This window comes from Cynocephalus volans, chromosome 5 (genome assembly GCF_027409185.1).
Source record: "Cynocephalus volans isolate mCynVol1 chromosome 5, mCynVol1.pri, whole genome shotgun sequence".
Classification (NCBI taxonomy): Eukaryota; Metazoa; Chordata; class Mammalia; order Dermoptera; family Cynocephalidae; genus Cynocephalus; species Cynocephalus volans.
This window is the reverse complement of record NC_084464.1, coordinates 110600474-110619982: the sequence shown is the minus strand read 5'-3', so window position 1 is coordinate 110619982 and position 19509 is coordinate 110600474.

Genomic DNA, 19509 nt, shown 5'->3' with positions numbered 1-19509 from the left:
GGTGTCTTGGCTATGACTTGCACCTGGCTCCTTGCTTCAGCCCCCCTCTTTAAAAACTCAGTAAACCTGAGTCTTTGAGATGACTTTAGTCTGGCCGTTCTTCTTCAGGTTTACTGGAGAGATGGGTCAGCCCAACATCTCTCCTCGGGTCACTGGTATTCCTGAATAAAAGCTGACTTCCATTTTCACCAACATTTGACTTTTGAGTGGTTTGCTTTTAAAAAGAGACAGGTAGCTGGACCTGTGTGCCTGGTATCAGAAGGGTGGATTTTAAGTAGCATTTCCTGTGTCCTCTATCTAGGCTGAACACGAGTGAATGAATGGATAGGTTTGGTTTTGTTTTTTAGTTTTTATTTTAAGTTTGGGTGCAAATAGCTCTTTTGAACATGAAGAACTTGTTTATTGGAAGCATTTTATTTTCCTAAATGTAGCTTTGCACCACAGTTACTCTCTAAGATTGAATCTAGGGTTTTTTCTTTGTTTTTTTCAGCTTCCCAGGTAATTCTGAAACAGCCAGGTTTGGGCATTTAGCTCAGAGGACCTTTGATTTTCTGGAATTTGGTCAGATTTGATCTTGCCTAGTTACTTAAGTCATTACAAAAAGAGATCAGGAAATTGAGAAAAAGGACTTATCAGATCTTGAGAAATTACTTTTGTAAAACTTGATATACAGTAAGTGAAGTTTGCCTTATCCAACCTCGCTAAGAAAATTAGACTTTGACTTGGAGACCAGGAAAATTAATTCAGAAGCACAAAAGGAAGTATAGAGGGTACTGGGTGCCACTTCCATCACAAATGCTCTTTACTGTCAAAGGGAGCGTCATAAATGGAAATGACCCAATAAAGTCAACCAGCAACACTTGTACTGTCATAGACAGGAGAGGTCAAACACCAGCCCTTTTGTCAAATTCAGTATTATTAGGACACTGTCATGAAAAGACTCACTAATAGTACAGCTAGACTAGACATGGCAAATGTGAGGGTAAGAGGGGACCCGAGTTCAGATGGAAGGAAGGGAGTGACCATTTAAAGTAAAATAAAGACTTCTGGTTTCAGTTCCTACAAGAGCTTAAAAGTTGGCACCCTTGTCTTTGCAACATGAAAAAGCTGGACAGACTGAAAATTAGTTTTTTTGGACACATCAGAGAATTTAATGTAGGGCAAACTGCCACCCGAAAATCTGGAGAGAGAGGCTCATCTAGAGAGACACAGCCAAAATCTGCTTACCTGGAGCAGAAGCCACGGGAGCCATAACTGGTTAGGAACACTTCCATGGTAATGACAGATTGCTGGAGGCTGAGTGAGAGTGAAGTTCCTGGAAATTGTAGTCTTAGAGGGGCCCCCAAACATTCATGGGCTTTACCTCCAGGAACCACACCAGATTCTTACAGTGAAGATCTAGAAAGATCTTGTAGCTCTGACATGGGAAGAGGATGAATAACTGAAATAACACTGAGAACATTATTACAAAGGCCTACTCTCCAGGGTAAAACACTGCCAGAGCCTTATTCCAGTTGGGGGAAGGGCATCCTTGCCACTCCAGCACATCTTTAGCCTTCATGGCTCACATAAGGATAAAATAAAAATATGGTTAACAGAGGTTAAGACTTCAAGAAAATAGGCTGAAAATTCTACAGCCAGGGAAGGAAGTAGGGGCCAGAGAGCAAAATTTATACCTCTGGAGAAACACTTAGGGAAATCACAGGCCCACTAAAACACTGAGGTTTAATCTCGAGCTTATAGAATGTACCCCTCTCCACGCTTTACCACCACTAGTGGGGATCCAGTATAATCACGGTGGATTATAGCTGAAAGCTCCTCACTGGGGAAGAGGAATTAGGGAAACCTAAAGTTAAAGAGGCAAAAACAAAGACACTAAAGGAAGGTGAAGCTTCTGGCAACTGTGACTACAGCAAACGTTAAACACAGTTAAACCTTCATGCTTAAGTCTTATCTACTTCAGTCTCTATTACCCAGGTGCAACTTATCTGGCTTTCAACAAAAAAATTACAAGTCATGCCAAAAAACAAGGAAAAACAGCCTAGGGCTGGCTGGTTAGCTCACTCAGTAGAATGTGGTGCTTATAACACCAAGGTCAAGGATTTGGATCTCCGTACCAGCCAGCTGCCAAAAAATAGGAAAAGAAAAAGAAAAAACAGTCTGAAGAGATAAAACAATCAGAACCAGAGTCAGTTATGACACAGATATTGGAATTATCCCATGGGATTTAAAATAAATATGACTGATATGTTAAAGGATCTAATGGAAAAAGTAGACAACATGCAAGAATAGATGGTAATATAATCAGGCATGGAAACTCAGAATCAAAAGGAAATGCCAAAAATTAAAATGAATATAATAGAAATGAAGAATGCCTTTGATGGACTCATAAGTAGACTTGACATAGTTTAGGAAATCAGTGAAGATGGATCAAAAGAAACTTCCCAAACTGACATGGAAAGAGAAAAAGTGGAAAAAAACAAAACATCCAAAAGCTGGGATCATTTCAAAAGGTACAGCATACATGTAATTGGAATACCAAAAGAAGAAAACAGAGAAAAGTAATAATGGCTAAGACCTTTCCAAAATTAATGAAACCAAACCATCCAGGAAGCTGAGAGAACACCAAGCAGAATGAATAAAAAATTAAATGAAAAACAAAAACACCTAGACATGTCATATTCAAACTGCAGAAAACCAAAAATCAAGAGAAATTCTTGAAAGAAGTCAGAGGGAAAAAAAGTAAACTAAAGGAGTGCTGGCTTGACGGTTTTCAAATATCTTTTATCGGTGGTCCTGAGAACAGAGGTGGTAATATTTTGTAACACCTGAGTTCTTAAACTGGAGTCTAATTTGAATGGGAGAAAGTTGTATCTTTATATTTAATATTCTTTAAGTGAAATTGAGCATTTCTTTCATTATGAATGTAGGAGAAAACCGTAGGAGTAGTATAGGCAGAACTTGTGATAATCACAATTAAATAATACAAATATATTATTTTATGTTTCTTGTTTCAGATCTTGAAATACATTGATCACTACTTGAAAATTATTATAGTTATCAGACCCACCCCATGATCTTGTTTATATTTTTTTCAAAAAAAGATCAGCGAGTACCAAGATCTTGTTTAACATGTTAGAACCACATATTTATCAGAAGTTTTTTTATTTTTTATTTTATTTTATTTTTGGATTTTGTTAATATTATTTTTTACACTCTAGGATGTTATTGCAGAGCAGTTGGGAGGGAGGGGGAAAGCGGAAAGGGGAAGGGAATGGATGGAAGGAGGCAGGAGGAGGGGCAGGATTGAGTCCTGTGGCACCCCTGCTATCCCACAGGGAGACTGGGGGGCTTCCAGCTGTGGCTTGGTCATTACTGGGCATGGTGCAGATGTCAAGGGCGGTGTGGCAAAAGCCCTCACCCCCCCCAATCCCAGATCAGGAGCCTGGGGCCCTTCTTGCTGTGGCTTGGTGGTCGTTGCTGAGCTGGTTGCATGTGTCGGGGGGTGTGTGGCCAAGGCACTCGGCCCCCCACTGCCCCAGCTCAGAAGAGCCCAGGGCACTTCCTGCAGCAGTTTAGTGGTTGCCACTGGGCTGGCTGTGGGTGTCAGGGGTGTGGCCAAGGCCCTCATCCCCCACCCTCAGGATTGGTTGCAGGTGTTGGAGGACGCATTGCTGAGGCCCTAGGCCCTCCCCCGTTTCTGGCTTGGTAGCTTAGGGGACTTTGGGTCTTTCTAGGTGTTACAGGTGTTCTTTGGTGAAATGAGACCTTTACTTGTTAATATCAACCTTTGTCTCTGGTTGCAGGTACTCTGTTTTTTCTTTCAATTCTGTGTTGGAATATTTGCTTTTCCCACCATTTAAACTCTGTGCTAGAACTAACTTGTTGTCCTTTGCTTACTTCTAAAATGGCGGAACTTCCTGTGGGGACCAGTACTTGAGCCCTGTGGTTGAGCTAAATTGCTGCTTTGCTGCTGATTCCCTAGGGAAGCCTTTTTGTGCAGCTCAAGTTTTAACGGTTGACTTTATAGGTACTTCTGGCTCTCAAGAGATCCGTTGCACCTGGGTTGTGTAGAAACTCTGGTCTCTGGGTCTTTTCAGGAAACTGCACCCCATGCAGTTCTATATTCCTAACCAGTCTCCCCCACTGCCTGCACTCCAAACACTTCCCATGGGACAGGCTGTGTGCTGGTCCTTTGTGATGATTCACTGGCCTCTGAGTGGCTCCTTTTTTTCAGTTGTTGTGGCTCCTTGCTCCTATGTGGGTCCATGGGAACCCTGTTAGTGGTCTTGCTGGCCTGGGAGCCACTAAGGCCCTCTTCTCCCTGCTGCCTCCAGGCAATTCCATCCCAAGGGCACAGCTGCGGCTTTTGCTGGCTCCTGCTCCATGCGCTTAGCAGCTCCAGCCTGGAAGTGGCCAGGGCTCAAAACAGTCAGAGTGGTTCTTTCTTTCTCTCATGGTGGCTTCTCCCACCTTCATGAACTCCATAGGTCTCTCCTCCTCTTCCCCTGAGCTATAGTGGCCCCAGCTTGGCAGTCGTTGCTTTTTTATAGTTGTAAATTGGTTGATTTGTGGGAGACAATGACACTGGAGACCGTCTATTCTGCCATCTTGACCAGAAGTCTCTTATCACAAGTTTTTAAAAGTACTTTAATAAATGTACTTCAATGAGTTGGTTTCTTTTGTAATGCTTTTATAAATAGATATCTGTGTAGGGGTCTTTGGTACAAAAAAGGTGAAGAAGCCCTCATGTCAAAAACTTTGAACTCCCTGGTCACAGAGTGAGATTTGGATGTACACTGAGTTAGTGGGATGTGGAGCAGGTTTGCTTGGTGTTCAGGTGTGTGTGTATGAGAGGAAGAAGGGGAGAGAGAGAGAGAAACAGATTAGAAAACAACCATACTATCATCTGAGTGCTTAGGTTTTAGCCTAGGCTCTCTACATGTATTATCTCATTTAATTCTTAAAACAACCCCCTTGGATGGGTATTAGCCCTGTTTTACCAAGGAAAGAACTGAGACAGTTAATTTGTCCAATGTCACACAGCCAGTAAAAAGTGAAACTGGGATTCAAACCCAAGTCTTTGTGGTTCTAAAAGCTGCACCTGTGCGGTGGATGCTGCCTACAGTGTGGATTGCTCTGACTGCGCACAGTCTGGTCAGGGCCAGGCTGGAACATCCGCCCTGACAGCTGGTGCCTGCAGCTCCTCCTGGACATTGATGCCTTTAGTGCTCACACAGTTCCCTTGATGCCAGTGTGTTATCTAAGAGGCCAACACAGCAGAGATTCATTATCTTGAGCTAAAGGGAAATTAAACATTTAAGAGAATTTGGTTATGAAACTGGAATGGCCGTCACTGCTTGGCAGATGTAAACACTGCAGCTTTGTCATGACTTAGCTTTCTCGGTACATTACTTCTCCTTGCTAGCTAGATTATACTTTAATCCAGTTGTTTTCATGTTCAGTAAATCCAAACCATGTTTAACCGGTTTATTCATTTGGAGTGTCTCTGAGGTGAAGAAAGTTTTATCCTTTCAACTGCCCTGGGGATTTGCTGTCTTCTTTCTGCGAAAGGATTTTCCTGGACCTGTAATCTGAACACTTTGACCTGTGGGATTTTTTTTCTCCCACTATGAGCAAATTTGTGAGCTTGACCCTTTGTGTGCTGTGGAGCAGAGACAATGCCCTTCTGTGAATGTCTTCTCTCCTGGAGGACAGTAGTCATTGATGTCAGGAATGTTAATCATTTGGCTATCACTTCTTTGCAGCCTTGCTGCTCCTTGCCACCGCAGCCAGCTCCACGCTTGCCTCTGCTACTTCTTGAGAAGAGACCCTCCGTTTTGTGACAGCATTCTAGAGAGGTTTGTTCAGGGGCATTTTGAGAGCTGACACTCTGACTTCAACTGAAGTAAGTGAATTGCTCTCTCAGACAACAGTCTGAGTTGGTGAGACAACAAGGTTCTCATACACATTGGTACAACCTCTATGGAAGGAAATTTGGCAATAACTATCAAAACGATAAGCCCAGGAATTCCACTTCTAGGAATTTATCTCTCAGACATACTTTCTACTTCAAGAAATGGTATATAGAATATAGATGTTTTCTTTGATTGAGCATTAATTGAACATCTCTGAGAGGTTTTATCAGAAACAGATAACATTAGTTGCCCAGTTGGGAGGACCAGGTGCCCCAAGGGCAGAGGCGAGAGAAAAACATTAGAAACATAAGAAAAACATTATCTCTGTATACCATTTAAAAAACAAAAAACACAAAAACTCTTTATTTTGGATTAATGTTCAATTTACAGAAAAGTTGAAAAGGCAGTACAAAGAGTTCCCACGTACCTTCTCACCCAATTTCCCTTCATGCTGACATCTTATATGATCATGATATATTTGTCAAAACTAAGAAACCAGCATTAGTATGTTATTATTAACTAAACTCCAAGCTTTGACTTTCATTAGTTTTTTTACTAATATCCTTTTTCTGCTCCAGGATCCAGTCCTGGTTAACCACATTATATTTAGTCATCATGTCTCTTTAGTCTCCTGTGGTCTGTGATGTGTAAACCCTTTTGAACTTTGTATCATGTGACTATTAACATTCAAAAATAAGTAATTTAAATAAATTTTTTTTGAAACATAATGAACATATTTATGGGGCATAGAGTTATATTTCAATACATGTATATGATGTGTGGTGGTCTATTCAGGGTAATTAGCATATTCATCATTGCAAAACTTAATCATTTCCTTGTGATGTGCACATTTGATTTCCTCTCTCCTAGTAGTTCGATAACATGCGGTAAATCATTAGATTTCTGGGTCGACTGTACGCCAATAGGGCTTATTTTCCCTATCTAGCTGTAATTTTGTGTCCATTAACCAGCCTCTCACTATCCGCTTTCCTTTTTCTCACCTCGAATAATCATGGTTCTTCTCCTTTTAACAGTTCCTTTTTTTTTTTTTTTTTTGGTGGCCGTCTAGTACAAGGATCTGAACCCTTGACCTTGGTGCCTTGGTGTTGTTAGCACTGTGCTCTAAGCCAGTGAGCTAACTGGCCAGCATAATAGTTCAACTTATTGCTGTTATTTGCTTTGTTTTGTTTTGTTCTCTTTTTTAGCTCCCACACATGAGTGAGAACATGTAGTATTTCTTGTGTGCCTGGCTTGTTTCTTTTAACATTTTTTCCCCAAGCTCATCCATGTTGCTGTGAATGGCAGAATTTCATTCTTTTTTTATGGCTGAGTAGTATTCCATTGTGTATATGTACTACATTTCCTTTTTCCAATCATCTATCGATGGACATTTAGGTTGGTTGCATCTCTTGGCTATTGTAAACAGAGCTGCGGTAGACATGAGAGTACAGGTATCCCTTTGACATGACGATTTTCATTCCTTTTGGTATATGCCCAGTAATGGGATTGCTGGATCCTATGGCAGTTCTATCTGCAGTCATCTTAGAAATCTTCATACTGTTTTCCGTAATGGCTGCACTAATTTATAATCAACAACGTGTAATGGTTCTCCCTTTCTCTGCACCTTCCCCAGCATTTGTTATTTTCTCTTTTGATAATAGCCAGTCTAACTGGGATGAGATGATGTCTCACTGTGGTTTTGATTTGCATTTCCCTGATGATTAGTGATGTTGAGCATTTTTTTATATACCTGTTGGCCATTTGTATGTCTTCTTTTGAGAAATGTCTACTCAGCTCCCTTACCCATTTTTTAACTGGGCTATTTGTTTGTTTGTTTTACTATTGAGTTGTTTGAGTTCCCTGTATATTCTGGAAATCAGCCCCTTGTCAGACACATAGTTTGTAAATATTTCTCCCATTCTGTGGGTTGTCTCTTTGCTCTATTGATTATTTCCTTTGCTGTGCAGAAGCTTTTTAGTTTGATAAAATCCCATTTACTTATTTTTGCTTTTGTTGCCTGTGCTTTTGAGATCTCATTCATAAAATCTTTGCCTACTCCTATGTCCTGGATCATTTCCTCTGTGTTTCCTTCTAGAAGTTTTATAGTTTCAGGTAAAAAATAAGTAATTTAAAAAAAAAGAAATAGACTGGTAGAGTCATAGGATGTTAGCACTGTAATGAATCTTAGAAGCAATCCAACCCAAGCCTCTCATTTTTCAGACATGGGAAGGGACTTGCTCAAGGGTCTGTCTTAATAGTAGACCTACGGCCCAGAGTAGAAACCAAGGGGGGGTGGGCAAGGGAGCCAGGGAGCCAGGGGAGTAGTTGAAAGAGCACAGGCTTTGAAGTCACCCAGACTTGGGTTCAAATCCCAGCTCTCTGCGTCCTTGGGCCAGTTGGTACTTTTTTTTGTCTGGCTTCTTTCACTCAACATAACGTTTTAAGATTCATTCATGTCGCATGTATCAGTAATTGCTTAAAAGGCCAAGCAAACAAACACACAAAAAAACAGTTCCTTGAGTAAGCATTCATGATTTCTAAGAAATTATTGAGCAAAGAAAGTATGTTTTTCCATCCTTGATCTGTACTTAATGCAGAAATGCAACACCACTGATCAGACTCTTTCCTTCCCGGAAACCCTCTAGCACATTTCAAAGCCAAGGAGAAACTTGCTTTATGCCCTTTGTCCTCAGGCCCAGGTACTGCTGCTGGGGAGAGTTGGGGGGGAAAGCCATTCCTTGGTGGGAGTGAGAAGAAAGCTCCAAAGGCGGGCACTGACTGAGCAGATACCCTCCATACGAAGAAGCAGATTAATTGTTTATATGGATCATTTCTCTCCCCCACTCATGCTTCCACCACTCATAAACCCTCTCTTCAGCTTCCAGACCTTATTTTTCCTGTAGATGTCAATGAGACACCATGGATAGGAAGATTTCCCCTGAACTTGTATAGGGAATCCCTATACCTCCTTATAACCTTCCAGACTGCATGGATCCCCACAGATCCTCCAGCGTCTGTAACCTCCCTGTGGTCGAGACTAAATCAGCCAGTGCTCCAGCTTTGGAATAAATTAATATATTTTTAAACTATACAAATACCAATAGTAACTCATATCAATATAATAAATATGTCACAGTATTAAAAATAATAAAACCACATGATAGGTTGTTTGGAAAATAAATGAAAAAATAAATCGCCCATAATCCCACCATTTTTTTCTAAACACAGATTTTCATTTGAAGATCTCTCTACTTTGAGTCTCTTCACAGTTCAAATGACTCGCCCAGCAATTTAGAGCTAATATAAGGGGACCCAAAGGAAACACACTATAATTCAAATAGCAGAGATATTCCATTTTTTTAAATCTACAATTCACCAGCTGCTTAGAGATAAAAATTAAATTTTCATCTGAATCTTGTGGGATTGATTTAAATAGCCCTTTAGGTAGTATGCAGTCTTCTACAGTGAGCCCTTCTCCTTGCTTTTCTCCCTAAGAATGTAATGGGGGTGGGTGCAGCAGACATGTGCTCCTGGCTGTAGGAAAAGCTGCAGCCCTCAGGCACGGTGCCCCCACCCAGTGGCGGGATGTCCCTGGAAAGATGTCCCAGTCTGCTGAGGTACTGCCCACCAGCAGGTGCTGGTACTGAGCTTCGCAGCAAGTATAAGCTGTGCTCTGGTCTCCAGGTTTGACCAGAGCCCATGGTGTCCCTGGATGGCAGGGCCCTACTTCAGTTCTTGCTGGCCAGTGACTCCTGAATCTCTGCCAAGTTCTCCAGACAGTCATAGACCCAGCAATCCACTGCTACCTGCTGCTCAGGGGTCTGTCCTTGCCCAACCATGGTGAACCCCTAACTCTTGGGTCACCTCCCACATGACAGGGAACTGAGAAAGTTAAACCTTTTTGCTTTTCTTTCCACATGGTATGGCCAGGTTGATATGGCTACCTCAAGAATGTTGTGAGTTACCAGAATCCAAATATGTCTGGGGGCAGAAACCCCTCTTCCCCCGACATTCTGCTCACTCTCCATGCATCCCCCCGACACCAGGTCAAGGGAAATGGGCACACACGATCAGCCTGGCCCACACTGCTGCACTCTTGCTCTCTGTTATTCCTTCTTCTTCCATCCCACTCAAGGACGGGAAGGGAAAAAGCTTTTCTTGATTTTTCCTCCTTTGTTTCAATCATTAAGTAGCAAGCCTCATGGCCTCGCTGTCATAGGCCAAAACACAATCTTCACTACACTACACTTGGTTATCTAGGTTCTGCCTTTGAAAAAGGAGAGAATAAAAGAATTTGGAATACTCTAAATAGGAGCCTGGCTTTGTACTATTATTCTATTGTTTAAACTGATTTATAATATCAGAAGCAGAATCCTCCCTTCCTCCCCTACTTCCTTTTTCTCTCCCTTCCTCCTCCTCCTCTTCATTTCCTTTTGTAACAAATCCCAATATTTCTCTTAGGCAAATGGAAACCTCAGCCAGAAAAGGCAAGGGTGAAATGCTCAGAGAGGCATGCAAACACAAAAACTAATGGAATCATTTAAAAAATATCACTCACATCCATTAGGGTTCTAGTAGAAAACCTCTGGCCTCCCATATTGTTTAATTGCAAGAGAGTTTAATGAAATGACTACAGAGATGAGTGCAAGATGCAGAGAAGCCATGAGGGAGAGTGCATCTCCCTGCGGCTGCTCCTAGGGAACCATTGCCTCCCCTTGGTTGTACAGAGAGTTGTGGGAGAGAGAGCTGTGTGGCAGCAGCTGTGGCCTGCAGTCAGGAAATGCAGCCACCTGCAGCAACCCATAAGGAAAGAGCCAGCTCCACATTCCCCTTTCCTGCCAGTTCCTGGTTTTTCTCAATAGTCAAACCCAATCAGAAGCTTGAGACCCTGAGACTGTTAATATCGTCCACAGAAGTCAGTCTCCAGCAGACAGAACATGGTGGAGAAGGGTGGGGAGTGGAACTAGGTGGGCTGGCTGATTAACTCAGCTGGTTAGAGCATGGTACTGATAACACCAAGGTCCAGGGTTCGATCTCTTGTGCCAGCCAGCTGCCAGGAAAATAAAATACCCAGAGAAAATGGCCTAATAGACCATGGCTTACCCCTACTGGTGGGGCATTTTGCATTTTTTTAAACTTTATTTAAAACTTTTTTTCTCTCTCTTTTTAAAATTGAATCATAATTGATTATACATATTTTGGGGGTTCAACACTGACATATGTTGATCAAATCAATATTATTAGCATATACATTATTACAAATCGTACTTACTCTTTATGGCCCTTATCCAGTCTCTCCCCGTCCCATACCTATCCCCCCTCCCCCCAACCTCTGATAACCCTAGATTTCTTCTCTCCTTCTGAAAGAGTAATGGTTACTCTGTTGGTTTGTGGCCTAGATGATCTGTCCAGTGTGAGAAGTGTGTTCAGGTCCCCCAATATTATCATAGAGCAGATGCTTCTTCTATCACTCTGGAATGGGCTTTGTGGAGAGAGACAACCTCTTCTTTTCTTTGGTCTCCATTGGTGACTCTCCTTGTGTCAGTGCACTTGAGTGGCTGGAGGGCCAACTGCATTGTGGTTGTGGCGTCTAGCTGCTTTTGTGGCTGCCCTGGCTATTGTGGTGGCTGTGTCACACAGAAGTGGTGTTTTTGGCACACTCCTTGCCTGGTTGTGGGAGGAGGGGTCGGTCCCCGGCTCCAGACCTCAGGACCTGGGCTGGCCCTGTGGCAGCGGCAGTGTGCCTGGTTGTGGGAATTTTTTAACTTTATTTTTTTGGGCGACTGGCTGGTAGGAGGATTTGAACTTTTGACCTTGGTGTTATACACCATGTTCTAACCAACTGAGCTAACCAGCCAGCCCCAATATTTGTGCTTTAAAAGAGAGATGTGTTGGGCCAGCCTGTGGCTCACTCGGGAGAGTGCGGTGCTGATAACACCAAGGCCATGGGTTCGGATCCCATATAAGGATGGCTGGTTTGCTCACTGGGTGAGCGTGGTGCTGACAACACCAAGTCAAGGGTTAAGATCCCCTTACCGGTCATCTATTAGAAAAAAAAAAAAGAGAGAGAGATGTGTTCATTCAAATGAACCTCTAAAAAACTGTTGGAGTGGAGCAAGCGTGGAACCCTTCCTATCTAACTCCCATGACAAGAGGTGAAAGACAGGTTGATCCCAGAAAAAAATTCAAATTGGCCAAACCTTGTCTTTGGGCTTCCCCTGCCACACTTCTGGAGGAAGGAGGTACCAACAAAGGGTGAGGCCCAGCCTCTCCAGAGCCTGGGGGCCGGGTAGCCATGCTTCCTTTTCTCTCTTCTACCACCTCTCTCCAGAGGCTGGCAGCATCTCTTAGAAGCGATGAATGTGTGCACAGCGTGAAATTTAATTCAAAGGAAGTGGAAATTTTAGTAGTTACCAGTTCCACTAAAATATGCATTTGAAGGGCCAGCCCGTGGCTCACTTGGGAGAGTGTGGTGCCGACAACACCAAGTCAAGGGTTAAGATCCCCTTACCAGTCATCTTCTTAAAAAAAAAAAATAGATAAATAAAATATGCATTTGAGAATCCTTTTTGAAATAAAAGACAAGGTCCCAGAGAAAAAATCATTGATTTTTCAGAGATGATATATCTAGTTATAGGGTTTCAATTTTTTGGTTATGTTTTGTCATTGTGCCCTCCCCTTGATTCTGGGAAGCTGCATAAATAAGGCACTGAGGAAAAGAGACAATACTAATATTAAGTAAAAATTAAGACACTTTAAGGGATATGAAGCTGATTAGAAAATGTAAGTTGGTTTCATCCCCTCAGAAACCAGACCATAGGTATGTTAAAGTCTCATCACGATTATGTTATTCATCATTTATAACTGTTCTCATGGCTTGCACTTAACATGAAGGCAAAGCAAAGAGTAAGACCATGACTGTGGCCTTGAAACAAAACTGAAGATGGGACATGAGGCGTAGCTGGCCGCTGACTCGATTTTTCAGAGGTTAAGGAAAGGGGAGGGTGGTGGCGGTGGCTTCCTGTCCTTTTCTTTAAAAAAAAAAGATGAACGGTAAGGGGATCTTAACCCTTGACTTGGTGTTGTCAGCACCACGCTCTCCCAAGTGAGCTAACCGGCCATCCCTATATGGGATCCGAACCCGTGGCCTTGGTGTTATCAGCACCACATTCTCCCAAGTGAGCCACGGGCCGGTCCTTCCTGTCCTTTTCTGAAAGAAGCCAAGCTGCAGCCTGCTTCAGGAGTAGCCACATAGCAGCACTCCCAGGGGTCAGCACAGCCTACTCAAGGTGCATCTGCCACTTTCCAGCGCCAGTTTCTGAACCCAGTTTCTGATTCCATGGTCCTGCTGCTCAGTCTGTTTGCTTATAGCTGGGCCGAACCCAGATTTGGGGGGCTTCATGCAAACAAGGGAAAGTAAGGCAGGCATTTTCCCTTCTATAGATAATTCTGGACCACCAAGACTCAATGTTGAGGAAAGAGAACAGGTTGAGGAAACTGTCAGATGGTTTTGGCTTTGGGAGAGAAGGGAGGCTGGCAAGTGGGGCCTGGGTGTGCATGCTGGGGAGGGCTGGGCTGCAGGAGTAAGGGCGAACCAGCCAGCTGCCAAACCTTCCCTCACTGACCCTTCACCAGCTGACTGCTCACATCTCCCCTCTTCCCCCACACAGGTGCTAAAGGCAGACCCATCCAACTCACCCATATGAATATTGAGTTCCTAGAACAAAGGCACCAGCAACAGAGCTCTGCGTTCTGTTGTGACTAGGGGCCTACAAAATGTGGACACATGGTCACGTGGCACCACCTTCCAGGAGAATCAATGCCCAGCAATTACTGATGAACAGCCAGGTGGGGAAGAAGCTCCAGTGACACTTTTCGAACAGACACTAACTCCAACCTCGTGCCCCACCTTCGTACAAATTTGAAGAGCACAAGAAAAAAGCAGTTGCTCTTGGTGTCTGTGTTGGAGCTGTAACCAAACCACTATCACTGGAGGCCCCTGAAGAAACTCGGGGCAAACCTCACAGCAGTGCATCAGGAGGTACACAGCTGGGTCCAGCTGCGTCTGGACTGCTAGATACAAACGCTGGGCCCTGCCTCACACTTGCTGAATCCCAATCTCGGGAGGTAGGAACCAGAAATCTACATTCTAAACAATCTCCATGGGTAGGTCTTATTCGTGCTGTTCCATGTACTGTGATTTTATTAAACATTTTTGTTGAGTTTAATTATCCACAACAGTGAGTGGCAGGTAAATCATAGCACGCACCAAGTAACAGAATTGTTATGCAAACACCAAAAGGAACTGAGACGTCATTACTACTAATAAAAAATATCAGCGTGTAAAGCTACACGACACCAGGTGTATTGTTAAAGCAATTCATAACTAACGCCAAAACGTTTCATTTTAGTTATACTAAGTTTCCATTTGTACTGTCAGGGCTAGGGCTCAGACCTTTCAAATCCATTGTACAGATTGGGTCACCAGACCCATCACATGCAGGTCCACGCTAGATAATCGGAAAAGATCCTAGGAGCCATTGGCAGACGACACGAGCTCAGTCCTCAGCCCCTTACAGCAGCCTCTGGCGGCGGTGACAGCAGCGGCCTCCCTGTGACGCCCCAGGGGCATCCCGAGAGCAGGAGGCGCCGTGGATCAGAGCCACTCATCCTTTATACCTAAGTCCATAACCCAGGACACCTGGGTGCACATGCGCGATTACATTAGACAATAACCAAGGAACACCTGGGCTCATGTGCCTATTTACATCAAATGCTCGGCAAGATTCTGAACATCTGAGGGGCCCTGACCATTTTCCTATGTTTTCCCTACAGAGTGATAGACTGTTAAGAGGGCTATCAGAATGCAAAACATGTTCACTCTGATTACAACTATGTTAAAATATATAAGTACATGTGCGAGAACTAGAAAAAATATGCAAAAGTGAAAATAGTTGTTAGGGAAGTGGGGTTATAGGTGACTTTTTTCCTCTCCAGATTTCATATTGTTATTTTTAAAAGTCACTTTCCCTTTGTTATCATGTTGTATTTGAAATAAAATAACTATCCCCTCACCTCTGGTGATATGACCCACATGCTCCCTACCGTATATGTATGAAATATTACTTGAGACTCTGCATGCGTTAGAAATGGAATCAGCCCAACCCTTCCAGGAGAGAAACTCAGCCTTTCTCACAGGGCCACTCTGATCACACAGCTCTCTGCATGCAGGAAGAAGCTTGGAGTTACCTGGGCTGGGGGAGGGGCCACAGAGTGCATTGCTTTGGGCTCAGCTGTTGTTTATGAGGTTCCAAGGTATCTCTAAACAAGGGGCTGGGGAATGCTTCCCCTTCTCGGGTCTCACAGCCTCAACGCCACGTGTGAACTAAAGATGATCTGGACCCCACTGCCCCTTGCCCTGCAGATTTGGGTTGCCCAGTGTATAAAGATTCCACTGCTCTTCGCTATTCCAGGGATGCTAGAGACCTTCCTCTCTATTGCAGAGAGCTTGGGGTGGGCAAGGGGTATCCTGGGGCACTGTTGGCAAGAATTGTCTTCCTAATTTTGACATTCTGGAAGGTGAAAGAACAGAGCTTGCTAGCCCCTGGGCGAAGCGCTGAGAGTCAGCTCAAGGGGGTGCAGTCCCCCTGCATAGCAGGCCCTCCTCTCCTCCCGCCTTCCCACAGGCCCTGGATGCTCTGCTCCGAATCACTGGCTGCTGCCAATTACAAAAGGACTCTTAACTGTTTTTCAGCCCCTTGATTGATAGCACTGGTGAGTGAAATTATAAGCCTTAATGATCACGTTAATTTCTGGGGAAAGGGAAGCGGTCAGAAGAGGTTCTCAATCACAAGTGCCACAATCAGCTGGGTGAGTTCAATGACAGGCCAGAGCAGGAAAAGAGGGGAAACAATTAACTTTCTTAAAGGTCACCACAGTGTAGGGGGAGAGCAACCAGGCATGAGGGATGAGGGGCACCGACCATCCTGGAGCTGGAAGATGCACCCTCTTCCCTGGGCTCCAGGCTGAAGGCAGGCGTCAGTGCTTCTCATCCTCAGCTTCATGTTGGGATCGCTTGGGGAACTTTAAAAATACTGATGCCTTGGCCCTGCCCGGAGATGCTGATGGAATCGGTCTGGGATGCTACTTTGGCACCGTTTTAAAAGCTCCCCAGGTGGTTCTATGTGCAGCCGAGATTGAGAAGGACTTGTGTAAATGAAAGGATTAGTTATTCCCGAGCCTACTACTCCTTTTCACAGATGAAAACCAAAGATGCGGAGAGGTTAACTGACTTGCCCAGGATCCCATGGGTCATTATTAGAACCCCAGCCTCTTCACCCTGGCCAGTGCTCCTTCTATTAGGCTCATTGCGGGAGCAGAGAAAATGCTCTGAACTGACCATAGGTGGAACAGGAGCTGTGAGCTATTTTCTATCCATCAGAGTAGAGGAGACTGGATCTCTTCTGACTCTTGCTCAGTGTCCTGTCCTGGGACTAGCAACTGACAGATATCAGAGATACCAGTGCCATGGACAGAACAAGGATGCCTAGCTTACCTAAGGGTCAAATCTATAACCTTGGCCTCATCATTACGATGACTCCACCACAGTTTCCCAGCAGGGCATTGCAGCACTTTCACATATCACAAAGATGCCCAGGATATGTGGCAACATCCTGGTGTCTTCATTTGAGAGTCTACCTCCTGCTGCACTGCTGATGAGCCTGGCTCACCGTGTGCAGCTGAAAGCTCAGATCACCCTCCGGGACAGTGTATATTGAGGTCAGCAATGTTTGGAGCCACTTCAAGTTCCAAAATGAGTTACAGAAATCTAAAAACATTATTAAAAATACAGACTATACAGAAAATAAACTATTTGTCATTTGTGGAAAAAGTACTGAAGTTATTCAGTTAAAGAGAGTTGTTGTTCTTTAATTTCCAGAAGTGACTATAAAAAAAGTGTTATTGTAAATGGCCTGAGATTCTTAGAGAAGCATCTCAGTAGTAGAAAGCATCAGCCAAGTGGCTTCTACATTTTTATTTACCCACTTTCTCTCAACCTTCCTGTGACATGGACACTTTCAAAAGTTCGCAGAAGTGGACTGGACTGAAAAATTTGGGAACTAGGTGAGACCTACTTAACCAATCCAGTAAGCATTGTAGCAGAGGCATATTCATAATAGAAACATATGCATTCTCTGTATTTTTCTAACAGCTTCTGAAGTGTTCATCAAGCCAGTATCTGATTAAGCACTTTTAAATTCTGAGCAATAAAATGGGCCCTCTCATACCCTCTTGGCAGGAGAGCAAATTGATACAACCCATTTGAAGAGCCATTTGGCTGTATCTATTAAAATTTAAAATGCATATAATCTTTGACCCAGAAACACCACTTCTAAGAATTTATCCTACAGGAACACTCCCACAAGACCATAAAAGTGTACATAGAAGGTTGGCTCTTTGCAGTTTGATTTATTATAGTGAAGGCTGGCCAAGTGATTCAGTTGGTTAGAGTGCCATCTTTTAACACCAAGGTCAAAGGTTCAGATTCCCATACTGGCCATTGCCAACAAACAAACAAACAAAAAAACAACTTTTTGGGCTGAGCCCGTGGTGCACTTGGGAGAGTGCGGCGCTGGGAGTGTGGCGACGCTCCTGTCGCGGGTCGGATCCTATATAGGAATGGCCTGTGCACTCACTGGCTGAGGGCCGGTCACGAAAACGACAAAAAAAAAAACACAAAAAAACAATTTTTTAATTTGGTTATAGTGAAAAACTGCAAGCAACCCAAGCCTATCAACAAGGAATTAGTTGGATAAGCTGTAGTCCATCCATAAAATGTAATACTAGACAGATATTAAACTGAATAAGGTAGAGCAATAGGTACCTGCCAGGAAAGATAGCCATACACACAGAAAAGTTAACTTGCAGAAAAGTTGAGTGTTTCCATATATATAAAAATCATTAAGGAAGGCAGCCACGGATCTCTGGCCAATAGGTTCAGTTCTTCGTCTCTTAAATCAGATCAAAAACCTTGAAATATAAGTGAAATAATTTAATAGTCTCAATTCAGTTCCTGAACTCATTCCCCATACTCTTTCTTCCCTTGCATCAAAGAATAACTAAAAAAGTAATTCAAACACAAATGTAAGTCTCCATACCTAATTGTCGTGGTATGTAAATAATACTTTTGAAAAGTGACCCTCTTAGATTTAGAAAAACTATTTGTCAAAGGAGAAACACTGATGACTAGTTTTTTACTGCAGTAATCTCTTTGCTGAGTTCATCTTCTCTTGTTTGTATATTCAAATTATATACCTGAATCTGTATATTCCAAGACCACTTTGGAACCTCCCCCATACCACCAGCCATAGAGGATGTCTGCCTTAAATCCATACAAGCAATGAGGTTCTTAAAGTACCCAATGGAGGGCTGGCTGGTTAGCTCAATTGGTTAGAGTGCAACACCAAGGTCAAGGATTTGGATTCCCTACCAGCCAGCTGCCAAAAACAAGCAAACAAACAAAAACCCGAGGGAGTCCTTCCTGAGGCTACATCCTACAGAACTTCCAAAGTCCCAGAAGAGACTGTTACTGAGTTACTAATTCTGGGCTTTTTCACGTATTGAAAGCTAGGTTTGATTCTTTTTTGTAATGGCAGAGATGCTGAAATCAAAGGCAATTCCAGTGGGAATCAGTATTCCGTGTCTTGTCACAGGAATTGTATTCTTTTAATTTTACTGGGAATATTTGAAATAGACCAAAGTAGACTATGGTTGTAATAGATTTCAGTATAGTTCAGTGAATCTTCTCTCCCCTTGCCGCACCTGCACAGGAGTACGCTTCCTTGCCCTGGTGTGTTTGGCTTTGGTTGGTGGAAAGTGAGCAAATGGGAAGTGAGCAGCAGCTTTGACACAGCGAGGTTCGGCTCAGCCTCTTACACTTCTGCACTCTGCCATGGAAAGAAGCTGCTTTAGGGAAGCTGCTGTCCAAAATGAGGAAACCCTGGAGCACATTTGAGCCCAAACTACAGCCTGGAGCCAGGTCCAGCTGAGCCCAGCCAAGTCCTGCAGAGCTGCAGGCAACTAGCAGTCCTGTGAGCAAGAAATAAGTTTGTTGCTGTAAGCTGTGGTTGTTTCTTATTCAGCATTGCTGAAGCGAAACTTGACAAACACATGGATGATTAGCCTTGGACCCATCACCCAGCTTTACCAAATCTTGTCATTGATCTCAACATTTGTTTTAGATTCTTTTTTTCCCAATGTTTGCCATATATTCATATACCCATAATCTAGTATTGTTCTGTAGGTTGTAAAACTGTTTTTATTTATTTATTTATTTATTTATTTTTGGTGGCTGGTTAGGACACAGACCAAACCCTGGACGTTGGTGTTATCAGCACTATGCTCTAATCAAAAAAGCTAACCAGCCAGCCCTGTAAAACTTTCTACAAATTACCAAGCTGTGTGTATCCTCTGCAATTCACTTCTCACTGGTTTCTCACCCAGCACCCAACACTGTTCATTGGCTCTAGCCATTCTCTTTAACTACTGTAACACTATCTGTATTTACCACATGTACCTATTCCTTGTTGAT